The 14615-nt window shown below is 36.4% G+C and overlaps 1 long non-coding RNA gene across 1 annotated transcript; it reads left to right on the top strand.

The window, feature by feature from the left end:
* Window positions 1–571: 571 nt before the first annotated feature.
* LOC146001990 (uncharacterized) lies at window positions 572–14155 on the top strand. Its single transcript, XR_014443658.1, has 3 exons — window positions 572–600; window positions 7810–7865; window positions 13880–14155. It is a non-coding gene; the product is annotated as an uncharacterized LOC146001990 (long non-coding RNA).
* The last annotated feature ends 460 nt before the right edge of the window (window positions 14156–14615 follow it).

Genomic DNA, 14615 nt, shown 5'->3' on the forward strand with positions numbered 1-14615 from the left:
CCAGGAGTAGCCGGTTCGAGACTCGGCCTGTGCATGGATGTTTGTGAGTGTCTATTCATCAATTTCATCATATCATCACTCATAACCATTTTCTCATAACCCTACGTGTTAACCAGTTCGCCACGGAGGGCGTCTCAAGTGTTTCTTTCGTGGCATTTTCAGACCTGCCTACCGACTGAAGCAGCGTTAAATAATAATAATAATACAACACCACCCTTAATTTTATTTTTGGTAACCTTTAAGAATAATGGCGCTTAAGTACATAACGAATAGCACAGATATGGAAACAAATAGAAAAGCGGGCCCATATAACCAAAGCACTCCAAATGAGTCTTGAGATAACATAACTGCCCTACTTCCAATGGGCAACCTTCAATTTCTTCATTCCAAAGGTATCGTATGTCGGCACGCCATTCTCATAAATAACGTTTTATCTAATTAGTGTTTCCTGTTCGGAACCTTGGTGAATTTATGACCCTCGATATTCGTACATATATCAATGATAGAACACCCGGCAAAACCCTTCAAGGAGTTATATATATACAAGTTAATTGAGCTTAATTCAGGGAGACGACTTTGAGGATAAGTTCGTTAAGCATCGTAAGTAGTTGCTACGTTCTTGCTAGTACATTATGACACTCTTAATTATACTTATTAGTTTTAAGGAGTTCTACACAAAAGTTCGTGGTTTTTATCAATTTTTTATAAAGACATGTCTTCTTCAAAATACAAAAGCGAACAAAATTCTTTCATACATTCCTTTTCATATCTCGCAATATTATGGAGATTTATCCAGTGAAACTATCTCGTGCCATTTTCTGCAAGGATTCTAAGCGTTATTTTACACCTCTACTTGACATTCTGGCATATAAATTAGAAAAGTTACTGCCTGTGATATTTTGTTGATACTATTGTGGCGTATGGTCAGTGTGACGTCATACATCCAAGATGGCTCCCTCTGCAGACATTAACAAACAAAAACGACCATATCTCTTTAACACCTTTAGGAGCCATTTTGACCATTTGTAAGTTTGTTGGGTTATGCACTAAGGGAAGGCATATGTATGGAGGATTCTTTCAATTGGAGGCATGCAATCATATATTACTACAGGTGTTTTGCTGGAGAATGTGTCTCAGAGACCATATATGACGTCCGAAATCTACAATGGAAGACAGAATGAAAGAATGAATATATTTACTTTACTTCTCGTTTCTGCTTCTTTTGGCTAATTGCAAAATGCAATCCAGGGTGTACAGTCAACGGTAAAGGCAAATTTTCCAACTCTATTCTCACTATTTATTTCATCTACATCCTGTGTTGTTTTAAGAAATTAAACTATTTTGGTTCGAAGCAGGCATTGTTCTCTGCTTATTGGCGTCTTTATTTCAATTCATTGTCATCACATTGTGTAATTCAGACCGACTGAGAATGGTGGTGGACAATTCGCCTACTGTTTCTTTCGCCGTTGGGTGAGATTGACATTTGGGTCAATTGGTACAGTATACGCGCCTGACCCCAAAATCAAGGATTTCGGCAAACTATAATGGTACGTGCTTGCGAAAAGGGATATGGAAGTCTTACGTCTTGCTGGAATCAAAGTGCCCCTCACACTATTTATCAGAATTGGCTACTTTTAAGTATTGGAGTGAAATAAAATCAGAAAAGGAACATTCAAATCTACCGACCCCAATAGGCTGTTGATGGGATAAAAAAGAAAATTGTGGATGAAAGAAGAACATTCCAGTCATATTGACAATGCTTAGAGCTCCAGAGAATGTTGAATGTGGAAGTCACAGGCGACGTCATTACGGCTCCGTTACTTTGTAACCCTATATTTTTGTACCATCAAAACCTCATTTGCCAAATTTTGTACTATTTTAGAACTACTCAAAAATACCAAAAATAATTTTTGTATCACTCAATTTACCGTCGAAAAACAATAATCAATTTTGTGGTTACATTTGAGGTTAATTTTCAAATTTTGGATCTTTCACATCAATGTACTAACTAGTATGAATAGATGGACAAGATATTATTATATTGGTAAGGTTTAGAGCTCTTTAATTCTTCTACAAAATTTCTATCAAGTCGTTTTCAGGCTTTTGTGCCGTCACTGAAAACCCGGATTTTTTGAAAAATTATTCCTTCCTCGTTAAGACACGCAGTTCACAAGAAAACATGGACCAAATATTTTCGAATGTGTGAGGTTTATATCTGTTTAATGTTTAAGTAAATTCTTCTAAATGAATACTTTCTATTAACCCCCTTTTTGAGATTTGTACCATTACGGAAAACAAAAAAAATAATTCTTAAATTTGTTTTTTTCACTCAGATGTACAACTTCGTTTGAATACATGGACAACATATATTAAATTAGTGAGGTTTAGAGCTCTTTAATTCTTTAATAAAATTATACGAATATCAACAGCTGAATGTGAACGTGGGTTCAGTGCCATGAATCTAACCTTTACTGATCAGAGTGACATTGGATCATAGAATGAATCATCGGAAATCAGTTTTGGTGTTCTTTTGCATGAGATATGAGTTCCAATTACCAGTTTTAAACCTTCGTTTGAAAAGTTATTGAAACATAAAAATTGTTATCGGGGGTTATTTTAAGGTCTTTATTTCGACATCATTACAGTCTTCATTTGATTTTATGATTTTCTAAAAATTTCGTAAGCCTGTAGCACCTTCAGCCCCCCTCTGCGTACGCCAGCTTACATTAATTTCTAGGCATATGAAAATTCAATGTCTCCGTGCATCCTTACCACAACAGCAAAGTTTACAAATTGAGGAGAAGTTAGACAATGGCCTCAGTTCGCAGGCAGATGGGCAGAATAGCCTTCGTAGTGGCTCATATGTAACTGCACGTGCACCCCAAAGACTTATTCAAAGATTTATTTTTCATAAGCTATAACGTATACATGTAGGTCAGCAATAGGTCTGTGCTAAAATGTAGCTAACTTGTGCCATCCTACAAACAGAAATCTACTAGATATAAAACAAACACAAATTAATTTTATCATGTGACTCTCCTTTGTATTTAATTTATTATTATAATAATTTCAATGGATTTAAATTATTATCAAAATAATTTGAATATATTTAATTTATTATTATAACCATATTAATGTATTTAATATTTACTATAACACTATAAGCTACTGGACAATAAAACTTGATAACCTAGACACGGTTCGATATTCATCTAACATTAGAACCAGTTGCTCCACAGTTTGTGTTGCTGCTTACACCGCTGCATAGTATCTTCTGCTTGCACAGCATCCTGTTGTTATGTTGCTATATATCCTCCTGCTGTGCAGACTCATCTTGACAGGCAGTCCTCTTTTGTTGCTCAATTTCCTGTTCCTGCGCAATCTACTTTCGCTGAAGTGTATCCTCTTTGCTGCACAACTGGATACTGCTGCACTGTCTTCTATTGCTGACCCCTTTCCCATTGCTGCAGAATCTTCTTTCGCGCACAGTCTCTCCTTGTTGCACTGTCTCGTGTTGCTGCACAGTCTCTTGCTGCAAAGTCTCTTTTTGCTGCACAATAAACTGTTTCTGCGCAGTCTTCTGTTGCTACGCAGTCTCTTATTGCTGTTTAGGTCCCCTATCTGTGCTCTATTCTGCCTCTGTACAGTCTCCTTTTGATTCACAGCCCCCCGTTGCTGCATAGACTCCTGTTGCTATAGTCACCATTTGCTGTGCAGTTTTATATTTCAACTAAGTCACCTCTTACTTAATCACACTTTTGTTGGGTAGTCTTCTCTTTCTGCGCAGTCTCCTCTTGCTCCATAAATACTTGTTGTTGTGCAGTCTCCTCTAGCTGCAAGCCTCCTGTTTCTGCACAGTTATCCCTTGTTGTTTAGTCTCCTGCTGCTCTTACTGTACTGTCCCTTCTCGATGCACGGTCTCCTATTTCCAGGTAGTATTCTCTTGCTTTGCAGTCTCTTCTCACTCCAATCTTCCGTTGAAACGTAGTCACATCTTCACAGCCTCATGATTCTTTGCAACCTAATGTTCTTACACAAATTCCTCTTGCTGTTCAGCCTCCTGTTACTGCACAGTCCCCTGTTGCTGCGCAGTGTCCTCCTATTAATCTGTCTTTTGTTTTGGTTGCACAGTTTCCTTTTGCTGCACAGATTACTGTTGCTGCACAAATTACTGTTGCTGCTCAATCTCTTGTTGCTGCAATCTCCAGTTGGTGCAGAGCCTACAGTCACTTCTTGTTGTGTTGTCTCCTGCTGCATCGTCTCCTCTTCCTGAGCAGTCTACTTTTGCTGCACGGTTTCTGTTTTACGGGCAGTCTCCTGTTGTTGCACAGTCTTCTCTTGTGCAGAGTTCCCTGTTGCTGCACACTCTCATGTCGCTGCATAGATCCCAGTTGTTGCATAGCGTCCTCTTGCTGTGAGGTCCTCTGTTGCACCTTTTTCTACTCTTGCTTCAATGTCTCCTGTTGCTGTAAACTTTTCTATTACTGCAGAGTCTCCTTTTGAAGCGAGATTTTCTGTTCTTGCAAATCTGTGTTTGCTGCTCTGTCTCATCTTGCTACACAGTTCTTTTTTGCTACACAGTCTCGTCTTTTGCACCGTTTCAGTTGCTGAAAAATTTTGTCTTGTTGCAGTGTTGTCTATGCCTCTGCAGCCTCTGCTGGCTATTACTGGAATGTCTTCTGTTCCTTCACAATCTATTATTGTTGCAGCCATCTGTTGAACAATGCTGAATGAAGTTTATTCAGTAGCCGGCAATTGACAGAGACACACGAACCACAATGAATGGAAAAACTGTCAGTTGCATTTTCTCGGTTCCTTACTTCGTGAAATATCATATTAATCTCGTGCCGTTTACATTTAACCCCTTATGGCGTTTATAGAGAAAATGTATTCATTTTTGGCTCATCTGGTGATAAGCATTGCTCTTCGCAGTCATATTTCATTACCATGGAATCCAGATATTTTGATATGATTGTTTCTGACAATTGGAATATCATTGTCTTCGTCAAAGACACAGACAACTAGTACCAGATCGGAAAAGTGACCGCATATTTCTAATTGGTAACTTAACAGAATACTTACGTGCAACTGGACCCAGTGCACGTAATTTCCAGTAGACAATCGTAAAGTTTAGCTTCAAAACTATTCAAGGAGGCAGAAGGTATGAATAAAGAAAGTTTTGAATAGAGAACATCTGTACTAGAAACATAACGGACCACAATAGATAAAAACAATACAATATCCATTAACCTTTAATGTTATGAATAATAATGAACGTTCAATTGAAACTATCATATTGTAAGTTGTAGTCTTGAAGTGAGTATCACATCCTCGTTTTCGCTTAATCAATCAATGAAAATTAAATAAATACCAATAATATAAATTATCGGTAGCCTAATTGTATCGTATCATTGCAACGACAAAATCAAATACCCAGAAAAACAATTATAACACTTCATATACATATTATAATCTATCCCCTTCATAATCATTCTAATTATTTAGAGACATTAATGAACAAAATAACAAACAAAACCGACAAATTTAGAATGTTCTGAAGTGTCCTAAAATGTATCACTGCACAGTGATCCACAATGCCAAAAAAATCGACAAAATGTGATTTTTTTTTCTGCTAAAGGGATAAAATGTAAACAGTTCTCTAAAGAACGAAATGGACCACAGAAATGTCCCTCTAAATGGATTATTTGTTGTATTCGGGACACAAAATGGCCGTTCTTGGAAATGATCGTGCTATATTTTGTACTCATTTTAAAAGAGTGGTAGTAGCTTTTTCTCTCTATAATTATGCTATAATTGTGACACTATAATTCTAGACTAAGAATTTCCCACTAATGCACAGAAAGACTTGCCTTGACTTGCATTACCATACTTCGCTTTTCTGTGACTTTCAGGCTAATTGCGAATATTGGGATGAGGGATGATGTGATGAATCATATATGCCCAGGCCGGGATTGGAACCAGGACATTGTGGCGTCGTAGCGCGATGTGCTAACCACTCTGCCATAGGGGCAGAGAAAGAAAACACACATTATAATTAAAATAAAATGTGATGTTTTATATTTTACTAGAAAATTTATAAAAAAGTTAACCTGATTTAACATAACTTTCGCCGCTATTTCCCGCCACGATTTCTAAAGCAATTGATACTTTAAAATATTGTGAATCGGTCAAGGAAGAAAAGTTTTGATATTTTTGGCTAATTTAGCTTATTTGAAGGACTGGGGTCTAAAACATGGTAAGTGACATTTTGAGCATTTGTTAGTTACAAATTAACTTCAATGTTCGAGTGAAATTGCCATGTCATAAATTGTCATTGAACTCAGTGAAGCCTTCTGAAATTAATAAATACAACACGAAAACAACTTATCTACATTATAGCTTCTAATAACCTTTGTTCTTAATGAACTCAGAAATGAACAAAATGTCACTCACCATGTTTTAGACCCGAACCCTTCATTTGTGAACGTGTGCTCCGCTGTTACTAGGTCAGCTGGCAACCCCGAATAAAACGTAAAAACTTGTGTGGGTGTTGTGAAATGGTAGATTCCCGATTTCCCTATCAGCTGATGCTTAATACATATAGTATCAGTGCAGTGTTTCAGTGATTCATCCACGCAACCCGCAACACCCGTTAAGACCTTCCGAAAATTTCATCAACAAACCTTCTTTAAAATTTTCCTAAATGCATTCATCGTTATTATTATCATTATTATCGTTATTAGTAGATATTATATTTTAGGAGTATGAATTTATGTGTTCATGTGTTTTGCCTAATATTACTGTGTACGCGTATATCGAAATAAGTCACATAGCCTTGTATGAAAAATCAAAATAATCAACTTCGCTTCAGTTCTGTCGACCAAAAATGTAAATTTGTCCTTAAAATTACTAATATTACTGATTTGAATTGATTTAACCCTAGCTTACCCTTGCCGTACAAGGAACTAACTTACCTGATAGGGGCCTGACAGGCCCATACTTTGTTTAATCACTAAAATTCAAGAAAACATTTTGGTATTTAATCACTGCTTGCTTTCTTGTCTATAGTATAGCTTCAGTTGTGTATTAATTATAATAATTACAAAAATTGTCATCATTAATAAAAAATAATAACAAATTATTGCATGAGTGTCTCATACATATTACCACAACATATTTTTAAACTCACAAAAGCCATAATATTTTTGTATTAATGCTTCTCTGTTAATTGAGAGGCAGTTGTTTATTAATTACAATAATTACAAAAAATATCATCATTACCAACCAATTGCACACTCTGACTCGCATGAGTGTCTCAAATAACCCACATTCAAGATGGCGCCTCATATGCCCACCAAGTGCATATTGCCTCCCATTTACAATAAATTTAAGTTTTTATTAACAAAACTAATACACAATATTGAGAACACTCTAGGGAGCAATGTAATTTAATTTCAATTTTCAAAAACAATTTTCACAATTGAGAAATCGAAAAAAAAATAGAGGTGGTTGGTGGTGACATACCCCATACCCCGGTATGATACGATGAAGAGCCAAATACCGAGATTCAGATTTTTGGATTTTTTCGCCCTTCTGGATCACTGTGCATTTCACTGAACCTATAGGAATCTGTTTACTGAAACAAAATTGGAATTAGGACAAAATCGGTCTCCGGTTGTAACTGAACAATGATGAATTTTTCAGTTTAGTAATTTCTTATCCTTAAAAGTTTAATAGTAGATATAAATGTACTGTCATAGTTGTTTGTGTTTCTTTTGTAATCCGATGTGTTTACCTGGCTTCTTCTAGTTGGAAAAGTGAAGATGAGGTTCCAATTTCTGATCGCTACTCTGCTTGTCTTAGTGGTAAGTTGATTTGTACTTCATCACTGAATGATGAAATATACATTCTACTGTATGTATAAATTGGTGTTAAAGCAATACAGAGAGTGGTCACAGGAGTTAAGAAACAAATTTTAGTCAACATTCAACCTTCAATGAGTGAAATAACACAGTTAAATTGTTGCAATAATCATTACACTTTGAATACCACTGACCACAATGACCAAAATGTGGTGTGGACTTGCTGAAAAAAATATCTGTGTTTTTAAACAAAACTTACCCGTGCCGTACGAGAATCTTACCCGATGGGGAGCCTCACAGGCCCACACTTCTTTTTATCAGTAATATTCAAGATACCATTCTGATATTGAATCACTGCTTTTTTTATGATTATACAGGGTGTCATTCTAATGGCGCCCACGGACCACAGAAACGTATAGAGGACATCAAAACAAACAACATTTCTCAGTAACATTTTTCTCGTTGGTGCATCGTCTCGGCACTACAGTAGTTAAAAAAAAACGTTTTGCCGCCTGGATGCAGGCAACCACACACATAATCTAATTGCATTTGTGACGTCATATCCCTAAAGTAAACTTGATAAAAGATAAAGACGGTGATTTTCTAGCTGACCCAAGCGATATTCTAAATAGATGGAAGAACTACTTTTATGACCTTTTAAATGTCCATGTAGGAGATAAATCAGAAGTAAATGAAGTCCACACAGCAGAACCTTTAGTTCCAGAACCTAACTTGACTGAAGTTAAGGATGCCATTAAAAGGCTAAAGAATAACAAAGCACCTGGCATTGATTTAATACCAGCTGAGTTAATTAAATATGATGGAAATCGTTAATATGTCAAATTCATAAATTAATTTGTTTAATATGGAATAAAATAGAAACCCCTCAACAGTGGAAAGAATCCATAATTGTTCCTGTGTTTAAAAAAGGTGATAAAATGAACTGCAATAATTACCGTGGAATTTCTCTACTCTCAACAACATATAAAATATTATCTAACATTCTTTTAACAATACTAACCCCATATGCTAATGAAATTATATGTGATTATCAATGTGGATTTAAACGTAAGAGATCAACTACAGATCAAATTTTTCACATCAGACAGACACTTGAAAAAAAGTGGGAATAAAATCAAAATGTCCATCAGCTATTCATTGATTTCAAAAAAGCATATGATTCGGTCAAAAGAGATAAATTATATAATATATTAGTAGAGTTTGGAATACCTAAGAAGCTTGTTAGTATGATAAAAATATGCACCAGTGAAACAGAAAGTAAAATTCGTGTGGGAATTAATATGTCTGACAAATTTACAATTCGTGATGGGTTAAAACAAGGAGATGCATTATCTCTATTGCTCTTTAATTTTGCCTTAGAATATGCTGTAAGGAAGGTAAAAGAAACTAAAGAAGGACTAAAATTAAATGGTGTGACTCAGTTGTTATCATATGCAGATGATGTAGACTTACTGGGGGATGATGTGAATACAATTAAGAATAATGCTAAAATATTTTTCAAAACTGCTAAAGAGATAGGTTTGGAAGTTAACAAAGAGAAAACTAAATATATGCTTACAGACCGAAACCAAGTGTTAGGTAATGATCAAAATCTAATTATTGATAACAACTCGTTTGAACCAGTTTCCAAATTCAAATACTTAGGAGTAATATTAACAAATGAAAATTATATTAAAGAGGAAATAAAAAGTAGGCTTAATTCAGGAAATGCATGTTACTTCTCTCTTCATAAACTTTTGTCTTCTCGTTTAATATCTAAGAAACTAAAACTTAAAATATACAAAACAGTAATTTTGCCTGTAGTATTATATGGATGTGAAACTTGGTCCTTTACATTGAAAGAGGAACACAAATTGAGAGTATTTGAAAATAAGATCTTTAAGAAAATCTTTGGACCTAAAAGGGATGAGGAGACAGGTGAGTGGAGAAGGTTACATAATTTAGAACTACATAATTTGTATTCATGTCCAGATATTATTAGAATAATTAAATCAAGAAGACTTAGGTGGGCAGGCCATGTGGCACGAATGAGAGAGGAAAGAAGAGTTTACAGGATTCTTGTTGGGAAACCTGATGGTAAGAGACCTGTAGGAAGGCCAAGACGAAGATGGAGGGACAACGTTGAGATGGACCTAAGGGAAATCGGTAGGGATGGAAAAGAGTATATAGATCTTGCTCAAGATAGGGAAAGATGGAAGGCCTGTGTTGCTGCAGCCATGAACCTTCGGGTTTAAGAAGGCTAGGGAGTTAGTTAGTTAGTTACGTCATATACCGTCGTGAAGCGATGCGTTCCAGGGTTGCCAGGAACACTCATATTCTGTGATAAATGACATAGTTACAATCAGCCAAATTATGTACCGCAAAAGAAAACGAGGAAACACGTTGTTTTACCTAACAGGATGTAAACAAACGATACGAAAAGTGGTAGAAAGAAAATAGAATTCAAATGTAAGTCGTCATATCGAATTTTGTCTCAGCTTACATGTCAAATATTTGCAAATCTAGTTACCAAGTTGACATCTACAATTTACGTAGTATATCCTTCTGATACTCGTTGTCTGAGACACACTAAACAGGTGACAAAATAGAAATGAAAGAACTCAAAATTCTAAAGGTAACCAACACATAATATAATGTATATTCAGTGCATTATGAGACAAGTGAAAAAAATGGTTGAAAAAACAGGGATATAAGTAGTAGTAATACAAGCTCTCCGACGACTGTGTTTATCTATGCACCGGATACACAGGTAATGTAATAGTTTGCAACTGTGAACAGGGCAGTATATTCACTACTGATTCATAATTAGACCGTTACTGTGGTTGTACGTTTTTAGCCGTAAGAACGTGAACCTCGGACACATAAGTTATGAGCACAAAAGTACCACAAGGCATCTGGACACAAACCTGTAGATATCAACCTTGCAACGAGATTTGCAAATATTTGACATATAGCTGGGCGTAAACAGCCACATGTAAGCTGTAATTCCAATAAAATTTATTGTTGTTGATATTTGACATGCAGGCTGAGACAAAATCCGATATTGACACTTCATTTTGAATATGCTTTTACTATTTTTCATATCGTTGGTCCACTTCCCCGTTCCCCTGAGATGACTGCTGATCTTCTGGCTGGTAGGGTATGATGTTCGGGCTACTGGATTCGTTTTACACCTAATCATGTGGTTGGTAGTTTGCCAATTTTTGCAAAATTTGTGTGTTCCTTGCAACCTTGCCGTTCGCTGTTTCGCCGCAGAAAATGACCTCACAGATACGATCAAATGTTGTGTTGGGTTGCCAGCATCCAGGCGGCAAAACGGTCTTTTTTGAACGGCTGTAGCGTTGAATTGACGCACCAACGAGAGAAATGCTACTGAGAAAAGTTGTTTGTTTTGATGTCCTCTATACGAATTTGTGGTCCGTGGGCGCTATTAAAATGACACTCTGTATATGTGTAGTTCTTTTTTAATTGTAATAATTAAAAGATTCGATACCCGGTGGAGGCACATGGTAGTTCGAATCCCACTGTAGGTCCAGTCCCGATTAGCCTTCCGTGCATAAAGTGGGCTTAAAACACCAACTCAATCAATCAATCAATAATAATTACAAAAATTACCATCACTAATAAGAAGTAATAACAAATTATTGAATGAGTGTAAAACACATATTTTACCATTCGCTAAAACTCACAAAAGCTATAATAATTTTTCAATAGTGATTTTCTTGTTTATAAAGTGTAATTGTTTATTAATTGTAATAATAATAATAATTATTATTAAAATGTAATAATTACCATAATTACCAGCCAATTGTACTATGTCACTGGCATGAGTGTCTCGAGGTCCTCTACGATGGTGTAGCGGTAACGTTGTAGCCTTGTAATCAAGGGATCACGTGTTCGATACCCGGTGGAGGCACATGGTACAGTGGTTGCTTAGGACACACTTTAAACTGTAGGTCCAGTCCTGATTGGCCTTTCTGTACATAAAGTGGACTCAAATAAGAAATCAATGAATGAGTGTCTCAAATAACACGCATTTGAAGATGGTGCCTGTTGGCCCACCAAGTGCATTTTGCCTCCTAATGACATTACATTTATGTTTTTATGAACAAAAGTAATACAGAAATATTGGGAACACCCTAGTGAACAATGTAATATATTTTCATTTTTCTATGAAAATTTTCAAAATTGAAATATAGAGGTGGTGGGAGAGCCCTCCTCCCTTTATTGACAAAGCTAGGGTTAACACCAACTACTTTTTAGAAAGGCACATTGAAGGAGAGAGAGAGAGAGAGAGAGAGAGAGAGAGAGTATATCTGTGTTCAATTACTTACTCTCTTCCTGTCCTAGAGCTAGATTTAAAGGTGGGTGACAGGAGAACTCGCCTCAGTCCACATGATTGAGACGGTAAGGCTAATCGAATATGGAAAAAAGGAAAAACATACTAGCTGTAATTTTAGTATATGTGGTCCATAACACCAAAAGCTTGATTGATTGATTGGTTGGTTGATTGACTTTACTTTGCTTCTTGTGCCACTTTTGGCTAATTTGCGAAGATGAGGATGAGTGATGATATGAAATTGCCGAATGGACACTCGCATACGACCATTCCAGGCCGGGATTCAAACCCGGGACTCCTAGCGTCGAAGCCAATGAGCTACCCACTCCACCAGGGGGTCGGTTGGAAAGAGATGGAAAGAGAAAGAGAGAAAGACTGGACAGAGAGAGAGATATAGAGAGAGATACACTGGACAGAGAGAGAGAGAGAGAGAGAGAGACTGGACAGAGAGAGAGAGAGAGAGAGAGAGAGAGAGAGAGAGAGACTGGACAGAGAGAGAAAGAGTGGCACAAAGCAAGAGTACCGAAAAACAAAATTTTGAGATACACGACTGTACACAGAGTGCCCCACACATCTTAGGTATTAATAAAGATACAAATAAATTGATTACAATGACAGATAGATAATCTCAAGAAGTGTTATGTCCTGTATCAGTAAACTTCTCTATGTGCTCCTTTTGTCGCACGGAAAATGTCAAGACGGAAATCGTTTTCTCCCACGGGTCAGCATGCCGACATCGACAGTGTATATCGCGTTGTTTACTTCTGGCTTATTTTCATCACTTTGGTAAGGCTCGTCAACATTGTTCGTCGTGATTTGAACGAACGCTTGCGGGGAAGTTAAATTGAACGTTCTATGGCCTACGAGGTCGCCAGACAAAACCCGATTGGATGCCTTTCTTTGGGGATATGTGGAAAGAACTTTTATAAGTAAAGAGTGATGAACATATGAAACTTACTGTACATATACATTATGGAATAGGATTACGTATGTGCATGGGAATTTCACAACACGATGATGTTTTATCATTTCAGTGAGATGACCAAACACTAAACTAAGATACCAAAAAACATACCGGCAGTGAATTTCTAAAAATGGTATTTATTAATTGGAGCTGATCGCACAAGTAGCTACGCAATGGCCAAAAATGTAATCACTCGTTTCCCCCCACCCCCTCTCTCTCTCTCTCTCTCTCTCTCTCTCTCTCTCTCTCTCTTTGTGGTGATAAATGGTAATGAGAATTGATAAATTATTTGAACTACTTGGGTGTAGAACATGGTAAGTGACATTTTGGTCATTATTGAATTGCAAAGTACAATGTGCCATTCTTCAAATTTTGAGTGAAATTGCAATGCAATGCAATTTGCATTGGACCCAGTGAAGGCTTCTTAAATTGGTGAACACAACACGAAAACAATTTACGAGAAATGGCGAAAATGTCACTTACCATGTTTTACATCCTAGCCCTTCATTTAATAAATTTCATAGCGATTGTATCAAAACACAGGACTGAGTATACGGGCAGTAACTTATTTCCAATTCGGCCAGTGCTTAAATATTACAAAAACTTCAGAAAATTATCAATGTCTAGTTACTTTTCGCCTACACGATCACAATCAAATACTTGACTGACATGAAATCATTGTTCCTCTTCAAGCTGTTAGCGTCGTCCCACGCCGATAAAGTTGTGCCGGACCTGCTGAATGATCTAGGCCTTTCGATTGATCCTCCTCCATCCTCAAGCGGAAAATCAGATGGCGAAAGCAGGCGCTGATAGTTTCGGAGGTCGTCCAGAAATCAGTGGTGCCACATAGGTGATGACAGTAGAGCAATTTCAAGCCAGGATATCGTAACCCTTGGGAGCAAGTCTTAAACGTTTTCATTCTTGAAAGTTATTGAAGATAATGTTTCTGTTTATGTCAAATAAATAATCGTATCATTAAAAACAATAGTTTTTTTTTCCATAATTTGTTCATGTTGCATTTTATTGCTGGGGAGAATTTGAAGATAGTATGTATAGTTCGTATGTGAGTTATGTTTGAAACATATTTTATGCCACTATGTTTAGTTTCATTAATACTTATTGTAGACTTATTATACTTAAGTCTTCCTTAATTTTAAATTTTCGAATTTATTTTCAAAAGCTGAATTTGAAACTTTTGTTTAAAGTCAATTTTGTGTACAGATATTCTAATCGGGGAATTATTTAGAAGGCCTTATTTTACATATTAAAATCGATTCTACATGTAAGATGTTTCCTGCGGTTCCTAATAGTTTTGGCAACATTTATCTATTGCCACTTATTTAGCAAAATTACTCGAGAAGTACTTTTTGAAGTTGAGGAAAGTGAAAAATGCATGGTATTAGCGAGTCGGCCACAGCAAATACCAGAA

Source organism: Lepisma saccharinum, chromosome 18 (genome assembly GCF_977018435.1).
Source record: "Lepisma saccharinum chromosome 18, izLepSacc3.1, whole genome shotgun sequence".
Taxonomy (NCBI): domain Eukaryota; kingdom Metazoa; phylum Arthropoda; class Insecta; order Zygentoma; family Lepismatidae; genus Lepisma; species Lepisma saccharinum.